Raw genomic sequence first — 22,491 nt, 5'->3', positions numbered from 1 at the left:
AACCCAGCTTCTATCCTGCTGCTGCTGCTCCTAAGTCGCTTCAGTTGTGTCCGACTTAGTGCGACCACATAGACGGCAGCCCTCCAGGCTCCCCTGTCCATGGGGTTTTCCAGGCAAGAACACTGGAGTGGGTTGCCATTGCCTTCTCCGCTTCTATCCTAGATACATATTATTGTAATAGCTAAAGTAGTGACATATGTGGAAAAACAAAATATATTTTTTTCTATAGTTGAGCATATAGTATTTATTTGCATTTGAGGAAATATTTTGAACATGACTCACTTGAAATAAATGAAACATAGTCTTATCTTTATTATTTAGTCCCTATATTATCTTCTGTGATTTTCAGAATGTTAGAATTTTTTTCAAATAAGACAATGTTTAATATAGAGCTTCCTTGGAAATGTATATTTGAATGCCTGATTTCTTTGAACTCTAATCAAGAGAGACTTATGTTTTCTTTTTAAAAATAAGAGGATTACTATTGGCTTACTGTTTTAAAATGTGCTAGGTTACTAATTTTGAATAATTAAGAAAACTTTATAAAATATTTTAAAGAAAGATTCAGTTAAGTTTAGTTCGGTCACTCAGTTGTGTCCGATTCTTTGCAACTCCTGGAGTTCACCTAAACTCATCTTGTCCTCTGTCGTCCCCTTCTCCTCCTGCCCCCAATTTCTCCCAGCATCAGGGTCTTTTCCAATGAGTCAACTCTTTGCATGAGGTAGCCAAAGTATTGGAGTTTCAGCCTCAGCATTAGTCCTTTCAATGAACACCCAGGACTGGTCTCCTTCAGCATGGACTGGTTGTATCTCCTTGCAGTCCAAGGGACTTTCAAGAGTCTTCTCCCACACCACAGTTCAAAAGCATCAATTCTTCGGTGCTCAGTTTTCTTCACAGTCCAACTCTCACATCCATACATGACCACTGGAAAAACCATTGCCTTTACTAGATGGACCTTTGTTGGCAAAGTAATGCCTCTGGTTTTGAATATGCTATCTAGGTTGGTCATAACTTTCCTTCCAAGGAGTAAGTGTCTTTTAATTTCATGGCTGCAATCACCTTCTGCAGTGATTTTGGAGACCAAAAAAAATAAAGTCTGACAGTGTTTCCACTGTTTCCCCATCTATTTCCCATGAAGTGATGGGATCAGATGTCATGATCTTCATTTTTTGAATGTTGAGCTTTAAGCCAACTTTTTCACTCTCCTCTTTCACTTTCATCAAGAGGCTTTTTAGTTCCTCTTCACTTTCTGCCGTAAGGGTGGTGTCATCTGCATATCTGAGGTTATTGATATTTCTCTCGGCAATCTTGATTCCAGCTTGTGCTTCTTCCAGCCCAGTGCTTCTCATGATATATTCTGCATAGAAGCTAAGTAAGCAGGGTGACAATATACTGCCTTGACGTACTCCTTTTCCAATTTGGAATCAGTCTGTTGTTCCATGTCCAGTTCTAACTGTTGCTTCCTGACCTGCATATAGGTTTCTCAAGAGGCAGGTCAGGTGGTCTGGTATTCGATCAATATAAATGGAAAAATAATCATAGGTATTTAACTTGCCTTTGCATGTCTTCACTTGTGCTTCCTGCTAAATGATGTTTTACACAGTTTAGAAGTTCTAAAAATACAGTTGCTGAAGGAACACAGGGAATAGAACATCCTCAAACATGAATGGTTGGACTCCATGCCTGAAAATGTAAATGAATTTAACTGGATTCAAATCAAGCCACAGTACAACATAAACTATTTTTTTATTAAATACCTTTTGAAATGTGCTAAGCGTATCTACTTAGGTTCTTTAAGATACCATTGGCAAAAATACAAATTCTTTTAATATCACAATAAAGTATGATATATTTCATCAGTAAAAACATGGATTTCGAGCTATTCCATTTTAAAGCATTGTCTACATAGTTTCCCCTTAATATAAAAATGATTTCAACAAGAGGTAGGGAACAGAGAGAAAATGCATTAGACTTTTAAATCAATATGACTTTTTTTTCTGAAAAAGGAATTTTTTTTTTACTTTACTTTACTTTCAAATGCCTAGAAAAGTAATTCATAAATTCTTGCTGCTAATATTAAATAGAATTTTGACTATATTTTCTACTAAATAATTTAGATCTTATTATTTTTGCTGTAAAAACTTTGGAACTCTTGGGTTCCGTACTTTTTAAGATTGTTCAACTATTAAAACACACAGAAATTTGAAGTTGAGCATATCAAAATTATGTCTTTTTTTTTTTTTTTTTTTGCCAAAAAATGCTATCCTAATGGGAGCACACTTTCACATTCAGTGAACAAGGATAAGTGTATATATCCATTCCAGAGACTTTGTCAGCCAAATATGTGTTTCTCAACACAAACAAACTTTGTGCTACTGAAGAATATGAGTCCTAATGTTCTTAATTATAATAAATTCATTTTATTTATATATCAAGGATATAATTTACACTGAATAAAAATATTTTTTCCTAAATGCTAGTAATAAAAACTTATTTTGATATTCAGAAGTCATCTATATCAAGTATTTTAAAAGCATTCTTAGGGAATCTTTTCACAAAATATTATTAGTAAAACTTATTGTTAAATATTTAGCTGTTCTATCAGATTGCATTTCACTGAGTCAAGTAGCAAAGAGAGAGAGAGATGGAGAAAAAGAAAGGAGGAGGAGCACTAAATATTCTGAAGGAGATATTTGCTTAATGTTGTAGTCTCCTTTGTTATTAAAAACAAGAATAATAATATTCTAATTCTTTCCTAACTCTAATTAGCATACTTGCTAACACAGTCTTCCCAGCTAGAGTCATGCAAAAACATGTTGGTTGTTCATTGTTTAGTCACTAAATCCTGTCCTACTTTTTTGCAAACACCAGGTTCCTCTGTCTATGGGATTTCCCAGGCAAGAATACTGGAGTGGGTTGTCATTTCCTTCTCCAGAGGGTCTTCCTGATCTGGGAATCAAACTCTTGTCTCCTGCATTGGCAGGCAGATTCTTTACCACTGAGGCAACAGGGAAGCTAGAGAGACCATAATTAATTAAAAAAAATTATTTATTGTGTGACATTCTATATAATTCATGTTAAACCATTCATTCATCAAAATTATATAGTCACATTGAGTTAAAAATATGTTGAAATGTATGTCTGGGCACATACACAGCATGTGCTAATTTTTATAAATGTGTATTTTAGAAGAAAATGTTGAATAACTAATAAAAAGTGGAATTTACCAAATTTTGATTGCTAAAGTTTGTATTGCTAATCTTTCTGATTGCTAATATTTGTATTGCTAATGTTGTTGGATGGCATCATCATGGACTCAATGGACATGAGTTTGAGCAAACTCCAGGCAATAGTGAAGGACAGGGAAGCCTGGTGTGCTGCAGTCCATGGGGTCGCAAAGAGTCGGACAGGACAGAACAACAACAACGTTTGTAATTACCTTAAACTTAAATGACCTTCTGTCTATATTTAAACCTTGTATTCTTCTTATATTCCTAGTTATGTTGCTTTTTAGAGACAATGCCTGTCATTATAATTCTTCTCTGATCACTGAGAGTTTCACATTAGCATTTCAGTTTACCACTTAACTAAAATTTTTTTTTTTCAATTTTCTTGTATCGAGCAGATTTCTATCTACACAGAAAACAACTAAGAAAGCTTGATGGAAAATGTACTGTTTCCTGTCATCAAGGAACCACTGAAGCAACCTGAATTTAATAGGACAAAATTCTGGAGAAAGTGGCACCACAGAAAAATGAGTTGACATTCTGCAGTGGCCTTTTCCCATAGGGCATTTGCTGACTCTGAGCAAATTAAGAAGGTGAAGATCCAGGCAAAAGTTCTGGACAGAACATACCTATAAAGATTCAGAGAAACTAGTAATGCGTGCACCTGTCCATGCATGTACAGTCACCAAGAACCTGAATATTTTCTTTTTAATTACTCAAAGGCTCACCTAATTTTGATTCATTTAATTGGTCATATTTCCAAATATGGTTATGGTTATGTGGGATAATAAAATATCCCCTAATAATACATTTAATACATGTTTTAATTTCTTCTAAATTACTTCCTCATTGTAGATTACCAGGTCATGTTTGTTTCCAAAGGATTTTAAATTACCACACAACTTCTTTGATTATCAGTTTCTTGACAGGAAAGTAAAAATTCCAATGTTAGTGAAATATTTTATAAACAACTCTATGTAAATGAATGTTATCATTATTATTGGTAGTATTACTATTGAGAGAGGAGTACATTTTATAGGTACATTTCTAGCCAGGTGAACAAACAAATTAATTTTTAATCTGTCATATATTTTGAATACTTCTTATTATACTTGTATCTATCAAATCATATATCTTAAAGAAACTAAAATTCAGTTTGCCTAAATACAGATCACAATTACCAGTTTAACAATTATTGTGTTAATGATAAAACAATTCAAAATAGTCTTTCACCAAAATAGACTACTTATGATTCACTCTTATAGCATGGTAATACTGAGTCCCTGAATGAAAACTTGATTTGACAGGATGATTAACAGAAACAAATTAAGTAGGTAGAATTAGAATACTATGTCCTTTCCAGCCAAGTGTATGGCAGAAGCCAAGTAAAAAGTCAGCTTAAAATTCCAAAGTTTTTCTGGTAGCTCAGCTGGTAAAGAATCTGCCTGTAATGTGTAAGACCTCAGTTTGATCCCTGGGTTGGGAAGATCCCTTGGAGAAGGGAACAGCTGCCCACTCCAGTATACTGGAGAGAATACCATGGGCTATATAGATCATGGAGTCACAAAGTCAGTCACACTGATCAACTTCTCTTCACTTCCAATTCCAAATGGCAGGACTATTGACACAAAAGTGAAATTATAAGATCATATGGGCAGGTAAACAGTAGAATAGCGTTAGAATCCAGTAACAGTCAAATGGAAATATCCATGGATATTATAGTTAAAGGGATATCACCTGTGCTATTATCTTCAATACCTCCACCATAGTTTGGCCTCAGGTCAAATGACAGGGAGGGAACACAGCACTACACAACAACAGAAAATTGGATTAAAGATTTACTGAGCATGGCCCTGCCCATCAAAACAAGGCCCAGTTTCCCCTTCAGTCAGTCTCTCCCATCAGGGAGCTTCCATAGCCCTCTTATCCTTATCCATCAGAGGGCAGACAGAATGAAAACCGCAATCACAGAACTAACCAAACTAATCACATGGACCACAGCCTTGTCTAACTCAATGAAATTATGAGCCATGCTGTGTAGGTCCACCTAAGATGGATGGGACATGGTAGAGAGATCTGACAAAACTTGGTCCACTAGAGAAGGGAATGGAAAACCAATTCAGTATTCTTGCCTTGAGAACCCCATGAACAGTATGAAAGCAAAAAGATAGGACACTGAAAGATGAACTCCCCAGGTCGGTAGGTGCCCAATATGCTACTGGAAATGGGTGGAGAAATAACTCCAGAAAGAATGAAGAGATGGAGCCAAAGCAAATACAACACCCAGTTGTGGATGTGACTGCTGATCAAAGTAAAGTCTGATGCTGTAAAGAGCAATTTTGCATAGGAACCTGGAATGTTAGGTCCATGAATCAAGATAAATTAGAAGTGGTGAAGTATGAGATGGCAAGAATGAACATTGACATTTTAGGAATCAGTGAACTAAAATGGACTGGAATGGGTGAATTTAACTCAGATGACCATTATATCTACTACTGTGGGCTGGAATCCCTTAGAAGAAATGGAGTATCCATTGGTGTCAAGAAAAGAGTCCGTAATGAAGTACTTGGATGGAATCTCAAAAATGATAGATGATCTTTGTACATTTCCAACGAAAACCATTCAAATCACAATAATCAAGGCCCTGACCAGTAATGCTGGAGAAGCAGAAATTGAATGGTTCTATGAAGACCTACAAGACCTTCTAGATCTAACACCCAAAAGATGTCCTTATAGGGGACTGGAATGCAAAAGTAGGAAGTCAAGAGATACCGGGAGAAACAGGGAAATTTGGCCTTTGAGTATAAAATTAAGCAGGGCAGGGCTACCAGAGTTTTGCCAAGAGAGCACATGGGTCATAGCAAACACCCTCTTCCAACAACACAAGAGAAGAGAAGACTCTATACGTGAACATCACCAGATGGTCAATACCAAAATCAGATTTATTATATTCTTTGCAGGCAAAGATGGAGAAGCTCTAAACAGTCAGAAGAAACAAGATGGAGAGCTGACTGTGGCTCAGATGATGAACTCCTTATTGCCAAATTCAGACTGAAATTGAAGAAAGTGAGGAAAACCATTAGACCATTCAGGTATGACCTAAATAAAATCCCTTATGATTAAACAGTGGAATTGACAAATAGATTCAAAGGATTAGACCAGATAGACCGAGTGCCTGAAGAACTATGGATGGAACTCTGTGACATTGAACAGGAGGCAGTGATCAAGATCATCCCCAAGAAAAAAAAATGCAAAAAGGCAAATGGTTGTCTGAGGAAGCCTTACAAATAGGTGAGAAAAGAAGAGAGGCTAAAGGCAAATGAGAAAAGGAAAAATATATCCATTTGAATGTAGAGTTCCAGAGAATAGTACAAAGAGATAAGACAGCCTTCCTCAGTGACCAATGCAAAGAAATAGAGGAAAACAAAAGAATGGGAAAAACTAGAGGTCTCTTCAAGAATATTAGAGATACCAAGGGAACATTTCATGCAAAGATGGGCTCGATAAAGGACAGAAATTATATGGACCTAACTGAAGAAGATATTAAGAAGAGGTGGCAAAAATACATAGAAAGTTATACAAAAAAAAACTTCATGACCCAAATAACCATGATGGTGTGGTCACTCACCTAGAGCCAGACATCCTGGAATATGAAATCAAGTGGGCCTTAGGAAGCATCGCTATGAACAAAACAAGCGGAGGTGATGGAATTCCCATTGAGCTATTTCAAATCCTGAAAGATGATACTGTGAAAGTGCTGCACTCAATATGCCAGCATATTTGGAAAAGTCAGCAGTGGCCACAGGACTGGAAAAGGCCAGTTTTCATTCCAATCCCAAAGAAAGGCAATGCCAAAGAAAGTTCAAACTGCCACACAATTGCACTCATCTCACAAGCTAGCAAAGTAATTTTCCAATTTCTCCAAGCTAGGCTTCAACAGTACATGAATTGTGAACCTACAGATGTTCGAGCTGGATTTAGAAGAGGCAGAGGAACCAGAGATCAAATTGCCAACTTCCGTTGGATCATCGAAAAAGCAAGAGTTCCATAAGAACATCTACTTCTGCTTTACTGACTATGCCAAAGCCTTTGACTGTGTGGATCACAACAAACTGTGGAAAATTACTCAAGAGATGGGAAACCAGACCACCTTACCTGCCTCTGAGAAATCTGTATGCAGGTCAAGAAGCAAGTCAGAACTGGACATGGAACAACAGACTGGTTCCAAATCAGGAAAGGAGTACATCAAGGCTGCATATTGTCACCCTGCTTATTAAACTTATATGCAGAGTACACCATGCGAAATGCCGGGCTGGATGAAAAACAAACTGGAATCAAGATTGCCTAGAGAAATATAAACAACCTCAGATACACAGATGACACCACCCTTGTGGCAGAAAATGAAGAAGTAAAAAGCCACTTGATGAAAGTGAAAGAGGAGAGTGAAAATGCTGGCTTAAAACTCAACATTCAGAAAACTAAGATCATGGCATCCGGTCCAAACACTTTATGGCAAATAGATGGGGAAACAATGGAAACAGTGACAGACTTTATTTTTCGGGGGCTCCAAAATTGCTGCAGATGGTGACTGAAGCCATAAAATTAAAAGACCCTTGCTCCTTGAATGAAAAGCTATGATAAACTTAGACAGCATATTAAAAAGCAGAGACATTACTTTGCCAACAAAGATTCATCTAATCAAAGCTATAGTTTTTCCAAGAGTCAGGTATGGATGTGAGATGTACACTATAAAGAAAGCTGAGTTCCTAAGAATTGCTGCTTTTGAACTGTGGTGTTCGATAAGACCCTTGAGAGTCTCTTGGTTTGCAAGGAGATCCAACCAGTCCATCCTAAAGGAAATCAGTCCTGATATTCATTGGAAGGACTGATGATAAAGCTGAAACTCCCAGAGTATGGCCACCTGATGCGAACTGACTTACTGGAAAAGACCCTGAGGTTGGGATAGATTGAAGGCAGGAGGAGACAGGGATGACAGAGGATGAGATGGTTGGATGGCATCACAGACTCAATGGACATGAGTTTGAGTAAACTCCTTGATTTGGTGATGGACAGGGCAGCCTGGCGTGCTACAGTCCATGCGGTTACAAACAGTTGGACATGACTGAACAATTGAACTGAACTGAACTGATTCACCAGCTAAGTTGTATAAGCATTAATTTTAAACTCACTTTTATACATTTTTATAATTAAAGTTACTTTAACTGTAATAGTGAATATATTCCTTTAAAATAATGAGCAATAAATATTATAAATATTTTTAATATTTATAATGATATTATAACCAAAATTTATTAATTGTATACAAAGATTGATAAGCATAGTTTCTGATTATAAAAAAGGTAATAAGTGAACAGATTCTGATATTATTATTAAAGTTTTTTTTCTTCTGGAGTTAATTAGCTATCAGCATTTTGAAAAATAAACACCTATATGTGCATAGAATGCTATAATTTATTTATTCAATAACTACAGAATTATATAGAAAGTTTATAACTAATAAACTGTTTATAGGAAGACGCATATTACAAATAGGTGTTGTAGCTATGAATGTGGAAGTCAGCAATGTGAATGTAGATTCAGGAGCAAATTTAAGAATAATTGTCATCCAAACATTAAATTAAATTATTCTTCACACACAGAAAATGTTCTGAATTCAGGGCTGATTTTAAGAAATGTACCATATTACTATGCAGACTTTAAAAACCTCCCAATACTATAAGTACTTGCAAAATCTTGTCTGGATGTCAATTTTAGGTGACAGTTTTCAGCTTTAGCAGTCAGACAAGTTTGCCAGTGTCCCAAAATTTTACTGTGCAGAATCATACAGAAATGAAATATGTTTCCAAAATTATTCTAGCTCTCAAACAATTGGGAAGACTTAAGGTAAAAATCAGTAAAAGTCAACTATAGCCTGACAGACAAAATATATAGAAATAAAGATTTGGAAGGGACATAACAAAACAGAGAGGATTCATTGTTGAGCTTTTTTATTTCTTAGAAAAAGGAAACTGCAATGAAAATTTCCAAAAAATATTCTTCCTTAAGATATGAGTTTTATTTTAACTACATTTCTTTAATAGCTTATTAGCCTACATTTGCTTTACATTTAGGAATATAAACAATCTGTCATAATATGTACACAGACGAGGAAAACATCACTATCTCATTAAGTGGGTGGGATAATTAAAAAAAAATTATACTTAATGTTCACATTTTAGTTAACTGGAAATTCACAGAAAATCTACAAAAAAGCAATACACTTATTGAAAATAAGTCCCATCTCTAACTATTAAAGATAACAGAAGTATTAACTCTGTAAAGCCAAAGTATGAGTGAGTGCATGCTAAGTCGCTTCATTCGTGTCCAAGTCTTTGCAACCCCATCGACCATAGCCAGCCAGACTCCTCGGTCCATGTGATTCTTCAGGCAGGAATACTGGAGTGGGTTGCCAGTCTCTACCTCCAGGGGTTCTTCCTGAGCCAAGGATTAAACCTGTTTCCCTTATGTCTCCTGCATTGTCAGGTGGGTTCTTTATCACTAGCGCCACCTGAGAAGCTCAAAGTATAACTATTAAGAAAAAGGTTGTGACTCACACACAATGTTAGAGACAATAGTTTGAAATATCCTTACAATTGACCAATTGATTTGAGTGAGTTGGCTTAGCTTTGTCATAAAATTATTTATCTGATGCTTGAACTGTGTTGTTGGAGACTGTTGAGAGTCCCTTGGACTGAAAGGAGATCAAATGAGTCAATCCTAAAGGAAATCAGTCCTGAATATTCATTTGAAGGACTGATGCTGAAACTGGAACTGCTATATTTTGATCACCTGATGGGAAGAACTGACTCATTGGAAAAGCCCCTGAGGCTGGGCAAGATTGAAGGCAGGGGGAAAAGGGGATGGCAGAGGATGAGATGGTTGGATGGCATCACCATCTTGATGAACATGAATTTAAACAGGCTCTGGGAGTTGATGATGGACAGGGAAGCCTGGCGTGCTGCAGTCCATGAGGTCGCAAAGAGTTAGACACAACTGAGTGATTAAACTGAACTGAAATTTTATTTCATTAAACTGAATAAACTATGGTATGCAGCCTAAATCCATGATTATTTTTGTGCATTAGGCAGTATTTTCCTACTAAGAAAGGTTTTACTCTTCTCTCAAAACACATATAAAGATAGAAATCCTCCATGAAATATTCTGAAAGGGTTTGTTTGAAATTGTATAGTATATAAATTTTTTATTCTATGGTGGAAAATATAACTTCAACTTTTAAGAATTAAAAGACTCTTTTTAGAAGTAATTTTACTAAAAAAAGATTGCAAATTACCTTTTAACTATAGAATGTTATTTCCTATACTCTCAATCCTGGCTAGTACTGGTATACAAGATATCATTTCCCAAAATCATATGGCCCATGTATGGCTCTAGATCTTACAATTAACTAAGCTCTGAAATGAAGTGTTAGTAGCTCAGTCGTGTCCAACTCTGTTGAGACCCTATAGACCATAGCCTGCCATTCTCCTCTATCCATGGAATTCTCCAGGCAGGAATTACTGGAGTGGGTTGCCATTTCCTTCTCCAGGAGATCTTCCCAACTCAGGGATTAAACCCGGGTCTCCTGTGTTGGAGGCAGATTCTCTAACACTGAGCTACCTGAGAAGCTCTAACCAAGCTCTGAAAGTGAAAATGAAAGTGAAGTCACTCAGTAGTGTCTGACTCTTTGCGACCCATGGACTGTAGCCTACCAGGCTTCTCAGTCCATGGGATTTTCCAGGCAAGAGTACTGGAGTGGGTTTCCATTTCCTTCTCCAGGGGGTCTTCCCGACCCAGGGATCAAACCCGGGTCTCCCACATTGTAGGCAGGTGCTTAGAGTCAAATTCTGCTTGATTCTAAATTAAGAGCCTTGTATTACAATATTCAACTGCTTTGTATACGTGCTTAATTTATTTTGAATGTATCACATTATAGTCATTACAAAGCATATTTATTCCTTTTATTTCCCTATGACAAATTATAGTCATTATAGTAATGGCTGAGCATGGATTTCTTTTTAAATTTTGTTTTGCTATGTAAAAACAAGTGTTTCCTTATATGACAAATTTTAACACATATAATTTTGGAGAAGGCAATGGCAACCCACTCCAGTACTCTTGCCTGGAAAATTCCATGGATGGAGGAGCTGGTAGGCTGCAGTCCATGGGGTCACTAAGAGTCAGAAAGGACTGAGAGTCTTCACTTTGACTTTTCACTTTCATGCATTGGAGAAGGAAATGGCAACCCACTTCAGTGTTCTTGCCTGGAGAATCCCAGGGACAGGGGAGCTTCATGGGCTGCCGTCTATGGGGTCGCACAGAGTCAGACACTACTGAAGCGACTTAGCAGCAGTAGCAGCAGCAACACATATAATTTATTATATGTAATACTTATAACATGTTCAGCAACATTTTACTCTAATTAAAGTGTCATTATTAAAATGCAATTTAAGATGTAACCATCAGGCCAGTCTGACATTTTGTGGTCCTAAGTTATGCTAAAATTATTATATGTATATTCACTGAAGGCCCAAAAAGGAGCCATATGCAGGTAAATAAGTATCTCGGATTTGTATTTCAATTTCCATTGATTGCAGTATATTTAAAATATTATGCTTCTTAAAAATCAAAAGTTGATTAGAGTAATTTCCAGTTACTAGCCTATTATATTTGAGTTATATCGTTCACATGTTAACATCATGCACAGGATCACTAATTTATATATGGTTTGCAAGTATTTTAAATAGAATTTAAAAAGAAGTTATGGAGAAAACGCCAATTCATCAAGAATTTTACCATGTGTTACAGAGAAATGCTAACATTCTGTGCGGGAAGGTGTGTTGGGCAAGAGAGAGAGAAAGAGAAAGTGAAGGAATAAAGTAGTACATGTATAGATTTAGTATTGAATATGAAATGTTATAAATATTTAAATTTTATGTACTGTATTACTATTTGAATATTTTTCATCATGGGTACAAGTTAATTTTACCAAAGAATAAATATTCTTTGTAATTTCACTAACACAGTAAATTAATTTGTTAGTATGTGTAAACATCACACGTACAAGACACAGCTTTATAATGGCCACTTTATCATTACTACCTGAAGCTACATGGAATACATTGCTGGTCTAGCAGTTAGAATGAGAAATGAAGAAATGGGAAATGTAAAAAGAAGAAATAGAAAAATCACACACACATACACATATTTCTTAAAGAAAATGAAGATCTTTCTTCTCGCTTTTCCATTGTGATTTGGTAAGAAAGGAGACCCTGTAAACTCAGATCATGTGAATACATAAGCCAAGAAGACACTTCATATCCTTAAAACAGAAGTCCTCAGAGTCTATTCTGTGTTATCCATATGTTCTTCCAACCTGATTCTAGGCAAAAGAGCCTCGAACCCAAACTACTTGCTGTTCAGATTCTGAAACTGAGTGTAGAATTTCATGCTCCAGTGGAAGGCAGCTTGATTATCCTTATCCAACCCATGTCTTCATTAGTGAGGACTACAAAGAGACATTTTTACATGTACATGAATCCAGGATATCCATAGACATAGGGACATGAAATTATTTTTTTCATTCAAAATGCAAAGACTAGTGACACTCCTTATATGATATTCAGTTATCTAGTTCTGGGGAAAAGAAATGTATAGTAGAGAAAGTTTCCCGTTTGTATTATACTCATATCACTGCATGCACACATGAGTGCACACACACCCACACACTCACAGAGCACATCTCTGTAGAGTGCATGTGTAATATTATAAAATTGAAGATTTATTTTTAATGTGTCAAAGCATATTGATGTTAGATTAGATAATTCTATATTGTCACTGCTACAGTTCTGCCAAAATTGATAAAGTATCTGCTTCTGTTTTGGTCAGAAATGTCCTGATACCAAAGCAACTTGATCTGTTTCGGCACAGGTTTATTTGTTAGAATATTTTGACATAACCTATTTTTGGTCTGTTGACTTTCTGTGTGTGTGTCTGTTTGTGTGTGTTCATCTCTCAGTCGTGTCCGACTCTTTGTGACCCCATGGACTCTACCCTACCAGGCTCATCTGTCTGAATTCTCCAGGCAAGAATACTAGAGTGGGTAGCCATTCCCTTCTCTAGGGGATCTTCCCAACCAAGGGATCAAACTCATGTCTCCTGCACTGGTAGATCGATTCTTACCACTGAGCCATCAGGAAACCCCAGTCTGTTCACACCAGAATCATTATTTTTCATAAAATTTCCCAAGAGATGCAGTGACTTGTGATCTATTTAAATATAAAAATATTAAATTTAAATGTGCGTTTTATCCCTCATTTTTTAAAATGTTAGCAACATAATTTTTATTTTTAATTCCTTTAAATTCAGGATATTTTTATATTTTATATGGCACTCTACATATCATTTGGAGAAGGCAATGACACCTCACTCCAGTACTCTTGCCTGGAAAATCCCATGGACGGAGGAGCCTGGTAGGCTGCAGTCCATGGGGTCGCTAAGAGTCGGACACGACTGAGCGACTTCACTTTCACTTTTCACTTTCATGCATTGGAGAAGGAAACGGCAACCCACTCCAGTGTTCTTGCCTGGAGAATCCCAGGGACAGGGGAGCCTGGTGGGCTGCCGTCACTGGGGTCGCACAGAGTTGGACACGACTGAAGCGACTTAGCAGCACATATCATTATTTCTCTTACTATAAAACACAGTTGAATTTTGTGCTTGAAAATGTTAGCAAGATACTCATACATACACAAATCATGTGCAAAAGCTTTGCATTTCGCTGAAAATTGAACAGGTGCCACTTACAGTGAAACATTAAGTACAGCAACAGAAAGCATGAATAGTTAGTGTGTTTTAATAGAGGGGATATGGTCTACATATATATTGTTATATAAATTGCCCCCAAATTTAGAGGCTAAAGCAACAATTTTATTATATTTAATGCTGATTATGGCTAGATTCATTTTCATTGGAAGGACTGATACTGAAGCTGAAGCTCTAATACTTTTGGCCAGTAAAGAACTGACTAATTAGAAAAGACCCTGATGCTGAGAATGATTGAAGGCAGGAGAGAAAGGGATAACAGAGGATAGTTCCAGGAGTTGGTGATGAACAGGGAAGCATGGCCTGCTGCAGTCCATGGGGTCACAAAGTGTCAGACACCACTGAGCAACTAAATTGAACTGATGGCTAAACTCAGCAGGGGTCAGTCGTGAGATTTTTTTTTTTTTGCTCTGTGTGGCATTGACTAAAGACATTCACTGGTAATCAGCTGGCAGATGGACTAGCCTGATAAGTTCAAAACTGCTCCTCTTACTTCTCTGAAACCTTATTAGAGAAGACAGGAAAGTTCAATTAGTTAGTATTCTCCTATCAGAGTGCTTACATGTGAAATTTTCAGCATGGTAAACACAGGATTCCTGGGTCTCTTACATGGTTGCCCAGGGCTCCCAAAGAGAGTGTTTCAATGATTATTGCTCTGTTAAATCCTGAGCTTGGAAACTGGTACAGAATCACTTCTTTCCCAGGATAGCTCAAGTTTGCTGACTGAGGGAGGCAGGGATGTAAAGTCTTAGATGTTTGGTCCTACTCTGACAGCTCCCGTGGGCACACTCAAACTGTAGCTTTCCACCAAGTTGGCTAAGCCCTTGTAGGGCCTGGATCATACTTTCGCTTCTTTCCCTGCCCATTTCTGCTTTCTCCTTTTTCCTTTCACAGGTGTGGATATTGAGCAAACATCTTCCATCTCCCTATGAAGTATCTTTTCAGAGATCTTAACCTGCAGGAAATACCAACTTACACTTTGGAACTCTTTTCTAGCAACAAAAAACTGGGAATGATACTATTAAGTAAAGTTAATTGTCAGTGCCATAAAAATCTAGAAAGCATCAATAACCAATTCCTGAATACTCCAGATATTTTTCATAAAATTTTTTAAAATTTAATTAATCAGTTGTGTCAGAGAAGTCATAAATAAACTGAGAGAAATTTTCAGTGTTGGACTGATTGATGCCAAGTCATAAAGATGGTAATTAATATCTAAAATATATGAAAATAAGTCCAAGTAAGGAAGTATGGGATAAAGATGATATTTTTAAATACAGCTCAAGAAATATAGAAGGCATAATCACAATTCTAAGAAAATAATCTTCTGGTTTGTGAAAACTTTTATTTATTATTCTATAAAACCATTTCTGGATATGTATTCCTAGAAAAACTCATATAAAGTTCATAAGCAGATATGTAGAAAGATTCTTCTCATATTATATTTACAAAGACAGGGAGCTAGAGGCAATGTATGTGTCATTACTAGGAAAATAGGTAAGAGGAATAAGGCTGCCTCATACACTGGAATAACTTGTGGCTGTCAGAATAATGAAGTAAACATACATATAGCAACTTGGACGTGTCTTACAATATATGGTGCTTGATGTAAAAGTAAGAAACAGAATGAAATCTTAAATAAAATTTATAAATTAAAAATAAACATATTATTTAAAATGAATATATATGCAAAGACTTAATTAAAACATAAAAAAGTATCAACCCATCAGCAGGAAAATTGCCCAGGGATGGGAAATATGAGAGGCTTTGCTTTGTTCATTGTGATTGCAATGAACAGAGTACAAGTAATTCAGTCGCATCAAAATACAAATCTAGTATACCCACCAACCAACAAAATCACACAAACTATTTTTTTTTTTACTAGAAAATATAGAAAAGGAAAATGATATTCTGGATCACTCCCATTTAAATATTTAGAATTCCATTCACTGAAATTTTGACAAAGAGTTTAATTCATGTTACCAAAACCTGATTAAGGAGACAATGTTTTCCATTCATCTTACTTTTGCTCTTGAATCTTTTTTTTTTCCAACATTTGAACCATTTTTAGAATGTATGTTTAATATGTTAGTTTTCAGGTAAACACTCAGGCATGAAATTGAATCATGTTTTCCTCCAGAATTTTTTTTCCATACCACTAACTGTGCTTCTGTCAACACTGGCACAACGCTATTGGTTACAAAAAGGAACTGTGGGATTAGGAAACTTGAATAATTTAAAACATAAACAAAAGTAATATTATTTTTAAAAATATAGTGTTGAAGAAATACAGTACATTTTTTTCTGAAAAAAAAAAACTATTTCAAATAAATGAGCAAATGTATAAAATATTTTAAAAGTTGTAATGGAAAATTGTGTGCATGCGTCCTAAGTCACTTCAGTGGTGTGTGATCCGGCAATCCTATGGACTGTCACCCGCCAGGCTCTTCTTTCTATGGGATTCTCCAGGCAAGAATACTGGAGTGGATTGCAACATTCTTCATAAGGAGATCTTTCTGATTCAGGAATCAAACTCACATCTCATGTCTCCTAAACTGGCAGATGGGTTCTTCACCACTGGCACCATCTGTGAAGCCCAGAAAACGCTGTACTTTCAATTAGTAGTTGTTTAGTTGCTAAGTTGTGTCTGACTCTTTGTGACCCTATGAACTGTAACTTGCCAGGCTCCTCATCCATGGGATTTATATAAATTCATTTTAAAACTTTCTTATAATAATTCATGATATATGATGCAAAGAAAATGTGTGCATGTATATGTATATTATCCCATTTACTTATACATTTGTAATTAGTTTGCAACATAATTTGCACTAAACTTATAGTCTTGTCTTTAAAATACTGATAATGAAGAGGATATAACAAACATTACAAAGACTATAAAACTCCATGCATCTATTATTAGTAAAATAACATCATTAATAATACAATAATAGAATAATAATATATGCTAAGTATTAAATAAAATTATTAAATCATAATGTGGAAAACAGTCTAAGTTATGACACAAAAATTTTAAGCACAGCTCTAGTAATGAAGAATGGTGGTATGTATGTCTTCAGGGAGTTTTCCATGTGGGTTTATAATAGAGTGGGAAAATTGCTAATTGTTTAACAAAAAATATTTGAGTGCTTTTCTCCGGCTGTTGTATTTCCAGCCTACAACAAGGTTTGTATTATTTTAAAATGTCAATCAAATAACTGAATTCCAAATTTACAGGTAGTTTTCTGATTTTTTTAATGAAATCTGGTTAGACTGTGTGCATTCATGTTAAATTTTTTAAAAACTAAATTGCATTTTTCAAGAAGAGAATACAGGAGACATCAATTGGGACAGTGATAGAAAATCTTGATTTCTATAATGCTATTTATTTTAAAAGAAAGAATTTTTCCAATAAGTTTTTCTCACATTCTGAAAGAAGAATTTTCTATTTTTAGATATGCTGGTATATTTAACAACTTAAATGTCAAGATTATAAAATTAAATTCAGAGATGCCCACTGGTAATGAAAATACAGCTCTTCTCAGTAAGCTCTATTGGCTTAAAATAAAAGGCAATATAAACTGCCTGAACTTACATACTAATACAATAACAAATATATTTAATATTGATGTGGATTTTCAAAGGGTGTTTCAGGCTTTTTTCATTTTGTTTTTAAACAGGAGAATTAGGGATTATGCATTAAGTATGTGTTCATATATAATGAAGTGAGTTCATCGCATCAGGATTTTCAGGCCTAAATCCCATACTTAAGAAAGAGCGTTCCAATTTAATCCATTTGAAATGTTGAATCAAAATATATAATTAAATCTACACAGGGTGAGGGATGAATACTGTATATTTTGGATGTCACTTTTTAAATTCATTAGAGCCATCCTTCACTTTCAATCATGACTCAATTTGATGACATCTATGTCATCTTTTCTTACGTCGTGGGAATGCGCATTTGGAGGCATGTTGATTAACATGCTAGCATGAATAAACATCGCCAAACTAGACTTAATATATCAAGACATCTACCTGAAATATTGGCATAAAATTATTCAGTTGATGCATATAAAGGTCAAGCAAAATTTCATGGATGCATAAAAGAAATTTGTATAGCAGGAGAGAATCAATGGGAATTCTTAGCATTTAAATGATTGGAAACAGACAATGTACAATACATCTTATTAGATTAAGTTATGTTAAATATAGCAAACAATTTTATAACTTAAAAGTCAAAATCTAAAAGTATCCTAATTGGGTATATGCTAAATTATTTTATTATCAAAGTTCACTACTTCCTTTCCAGTTTATTTGTATACTAAAATTAACGAAATCATGCTTACAGTCTAGCAATTATAACTGTAACTGGATTATAGGCTAAATTTTCTAATGTAATTTACAGTGTTATTTCATATTCAGATCATCTTGTCCACTTCAGTCCCATCAGACTCTGTGACCCCATGGACTGTATCGCGAGCCTCCTCTGTCCATGGGACTTTTCCATGCAAGAATACTAGAGCAGGTTGCCATGCCCTCCTCCAGGGGATCTTCCCAACCCAGGGATCAAATCGTCTTCGTCTTCTGTGTCTCCTGCATTGACAGGTGGATTCTTTACCACTGAGCCACCATGGAAGCCCCTCAGAGTATCTTAATCAACTAGAAATAGCACATCTGTCTTACATTGTTCTAGTGACTGGTAATGGAAGATGATGGTAAATATACTGTATTTCTTTTTTATGTTTCATTCCATAGTTCCTGTTTATGCTTTAGTAACCTGCTAAATCCTCTGGTAGTCTAACCTGTGTTGCCTCAAAGTGTTTGCATATGGGTGGAAATTAGAAAACATAAGGAAAGTAATTATGCTTTTAAATTTTTTCTTCTACCTCCCTCTCTTCCTCACTTCTGCAAGCCTCCCTCTACTAAAGGCTATAGTTCTTGTCACGAAATGTCCCTTGCAAATGCTACTGCTATCTTTGTGTTCCAGTAAACGTTCCTTCTCTTTGCCCCTCCATGCAACTAGCTCAGAGAAGCATCAACATTATTCTTAACCATTGCTGCAAATTTTGATATAGTCTTTCCATTAAATTCCCCTTATGTGATTATGCCACCTGTTTACAGCCAAAAAAACAAACAAACAAAAACAAAAGCAAAACAAAGAAACCAAAAACACCACACTAATTTATAATGTAGCTCAGAAACAGCCACTGAACATGGGATTCTAAGCTCAGGTTATTCACATATTTAAGGCAAAGAAAGATTGCTTTCTTGTTGAAGGAAATGAAATACTGGAATTCTAAGAAAGACAGAATTATAAGGTATCAATGTACAGTTCTTCATACAAGGGATGAAGGGCAGGTCTAGAGCAAGGCGTTGTGTCTCTCGTAGCTGTAGAACATAAGTGCCAAGGTTACCATAGTGACTTTAAGCTTGTCTGATTACTAAATGGCTTCTAACAAATCTCACTGTTTATAGAACAAATGAGTAATTTGAAGGGCTTTCATGCCCAATAGAGAGTATGACTGGAAAATCAGAAATCCTTTTTGGCAACTTTAGAGCAAGTTCCTCATCTCATGCTTATGCTTATGCTCAGTCGCTTGATGGTGGTGGTAGTTTAGTCACTAAGTCGAATCTGACTCTTGCGATCCCATGGACTGTAGCCTGTCAGGCTCCTCTGTCCATAGGATTCTCCAGGCAAGAATACTGGAGTGGGTTGCCATTTCCTTCTCCAGGGAGCCTCCCAACCCAGGGATCGAACCTGGATCTCCTGCATTGCAGGCAGATGATTTACCAACTGAGCTATGAGGAAAGTCAAGTGTGTTCAACTCTTTGCAACCCCTTGGATTGTTGCCTGCCAGGTTCCTGTCCATAGATTTTCCCAGCAAGAATACTGGAGTGGGTTGTCATTTCCTCTTCCAGCTCTCATATCATATTTATACAAAAAGAAAAGTTGAATACTGAGCCCACAACATGATTGAATTCAGAGTTTCAGTATCAGGTAAAGGCATTCAAGGCAGAAATCCAGACAACAAAATCCAGAATAATATTTGGAGACTTTTGCACTTATGGATGAATTGAGAACTTCAAATCTTCAAATCTTTCTCCTTTGCCAACAGAGGCAACCATCTATCTCAGCTTAAAGGACTTGCCTTCTCTTGTATAAACTCTTTAGAATGACTCCACCAAATGCATGATTAAGAAATAATATTTGTCTTCAGAACCCATAACAGATCACTCCTCATGTTCTCCATAAATGTAACAAAAGTAACATTCTAGCATAACCCAGATGGAGAAGCATAAGGCCTTATCCAGGAGGGCATAGCGTGACCGTAAACATTTAACAAGGTGTCACCAATTTATGTGGGTAAGGGTGTATACAATATGCAAATACATTCTGAGAATGTTATATCAAGGAAGATGAAATAGATTAGACTTGATTGTTGTAAGTGTACTGATGGAGAACTTACCCAGATATAAAATGTGATTGGGAGGAATATTAATATTCTGCTAACTTGGTTAATGAGACTCAGTGATGGTCTAGAGACTAGAAAGTTGAAATGCTGGAACTTCCTTGGCATACCATATGGGAAGGAATTTGAAAGCTCAGGGAAATAAAAATGTTAGAATGAAAATTATTACGTGCAACCCATTTAGCTAGTACAAATTGGTGACTAGGGGAGTTACCTTATATATTAACATGCCTTGCTGTTCTGGACACCTAAGCAAATGAGGGTACAGAGTCAATAAAATAAGGCTTGGAAAATGTTCCAGTATCAGGAACCTTCATTTTTGGTAATACTTAGGGAAGGAATTTAGAGTTCCTTTCCTATATATTGAAACATGGATATGTTTCAATCATCTTTGAATGTAAGGAATCTAACGTACTAAATACACACAAAAACATCTGTGTGTCATGTATCTATATTTATGTTCATCTTGATTAATCTAACAAAGTGTGTATTGCTCTATAGCAGAAAAACCTTTTCTTATATGTTATCTATTTTGTAACCATCATTGCTTCAGTTCCTATTAATTTCATGCATGATGACACTGAAGTGCACTGATATCAGAAGAAATTAAATGACCCGTATTAGTATATGTGTAATTGATATTTAGCACCTATTTTGACTTAAACACTAGGATAGATAATAGGAAAAGAGAGGTAAGCATGCTCTCTATTTAATGACAATTTAAAAAATATTCAAACTCCCATTCAGATAACAGCTGAGTTGATGAAACTGGTAATAAAGCTTATAGAATAAAGACAATGGAGATTTGAAAAAGGACTTCTAGAGAAATTAAGATATAAGTGGTGGCTAATTTACAATAAAATAACAAAGTGAACACATTCCACTTATCACTTCACCATTAGTAACCCTTCTTATGTTATACTTGAACATCTTTTCAAATTTTCACTTAATTTGAATTAAGGGAATTACTTTCATTTTTATATATAGATAGACAAATGGGGCTTCCCAGGTGGCGCTAGTGTTAAAGAACCTGACTGCCAATGCAGGAGACATAAGGGAGAGAGGTCCCATCCTTGCATCAGGAAGATTCCCTGGAGGAGGCCACCAGAACCCACTCCAGTATTCTCTCCTCGAGAATCCCATGGACAGAGGAGCCTAGCAGGCTACAGTCCATAGGGTCACAAAGAGTGGGCCATGACTGAAGTGACTAAGCACTCACGCATGCATGCACAGATACATAGATAGATAGAGACATAGATAGATGCAAATATAGATATACAGGTATTTGATTATGTCATCCTTTGTAAAAATTTATTATTTCTTATCTCAAGAGCTTGTATCTTATTGTTTGATAACATAGATTTTGTATTTGATCATCATTATAATATGTTCTGCACAATCATGTAGCATAACTAGGTGATACCATTCTGTTTCTTTTTTTTTTCAAAATTTTATGTCATACTTCATTTAAAACCTTGATTAATCTGAAGCTCTAAGTTTCAAAAATATTATTTTCATTTTAATGAGTAAAGGGATATCTAAACATCCTCACCTGAAACACTTTTGTAATCCATTAGGTTTTATAAATAACTCCTCAGATCCCTTGTGATTAAAGAAAATATTTAAACTTTAACTCGAAGTGAATTGGTGCTTTGGCATATTCTGATGGTTTCTTTTGAATATAAATCAGCTATGTAAAACTATGTGAATGGAAAGCAAACATATTCTAGCACTATATTTTAGTCTTTATTCTTTAAGGACAGTTCCTATTATAATTGAAAATATTCTTCAGAAGTGAAACAGTCCTATGAGTTCAATAGCTCATGTAAATTTATAATGAATTATCTTCATTGTCTAAAAAAATGTGTCAGTATGTTCTTGAAGGAAGCAAACACTTTAACTTGCTATAT

At 35.7% G+C, this 22,491-nt stretch overlaps 1 long non-coding RNA gene across 1 annotated transcript in view; it reads right to left on the bottom strand.

Moving 5' to 3' along the window:
- The window catches only part of LOC147361814 (uncharacterized), a 140,023-nt gene that overhangs the window by 39,260 nt on the left and 78,272 nt on the right, over positions 1–22,491 (bottom strand). The gene's annotated exons all lie outside the window — the stretch shown is intronic.

This window comes from Bos grunniens, chromosome 12, assembly GCF_055505025.1.
Source record: "Bos grunniens cultivar Pamir isolate PY7600 chromosome 12, Bosgru_T2T1.0, whole genome shotgun sequence".
In the NCBI taxonomy this organism is placed as follows: domain Eukaryota; kingdom Metazoa; phylum Chordata; class Mammalia; order Artiodactyla; family Bovidae; genus Bos; species Bos grunniens.
The sequence above is the reverse complement of the archived record's forward strand: the minus strand, read 5'-3'. Positions and strand labels throughout refer to the sequence as shown.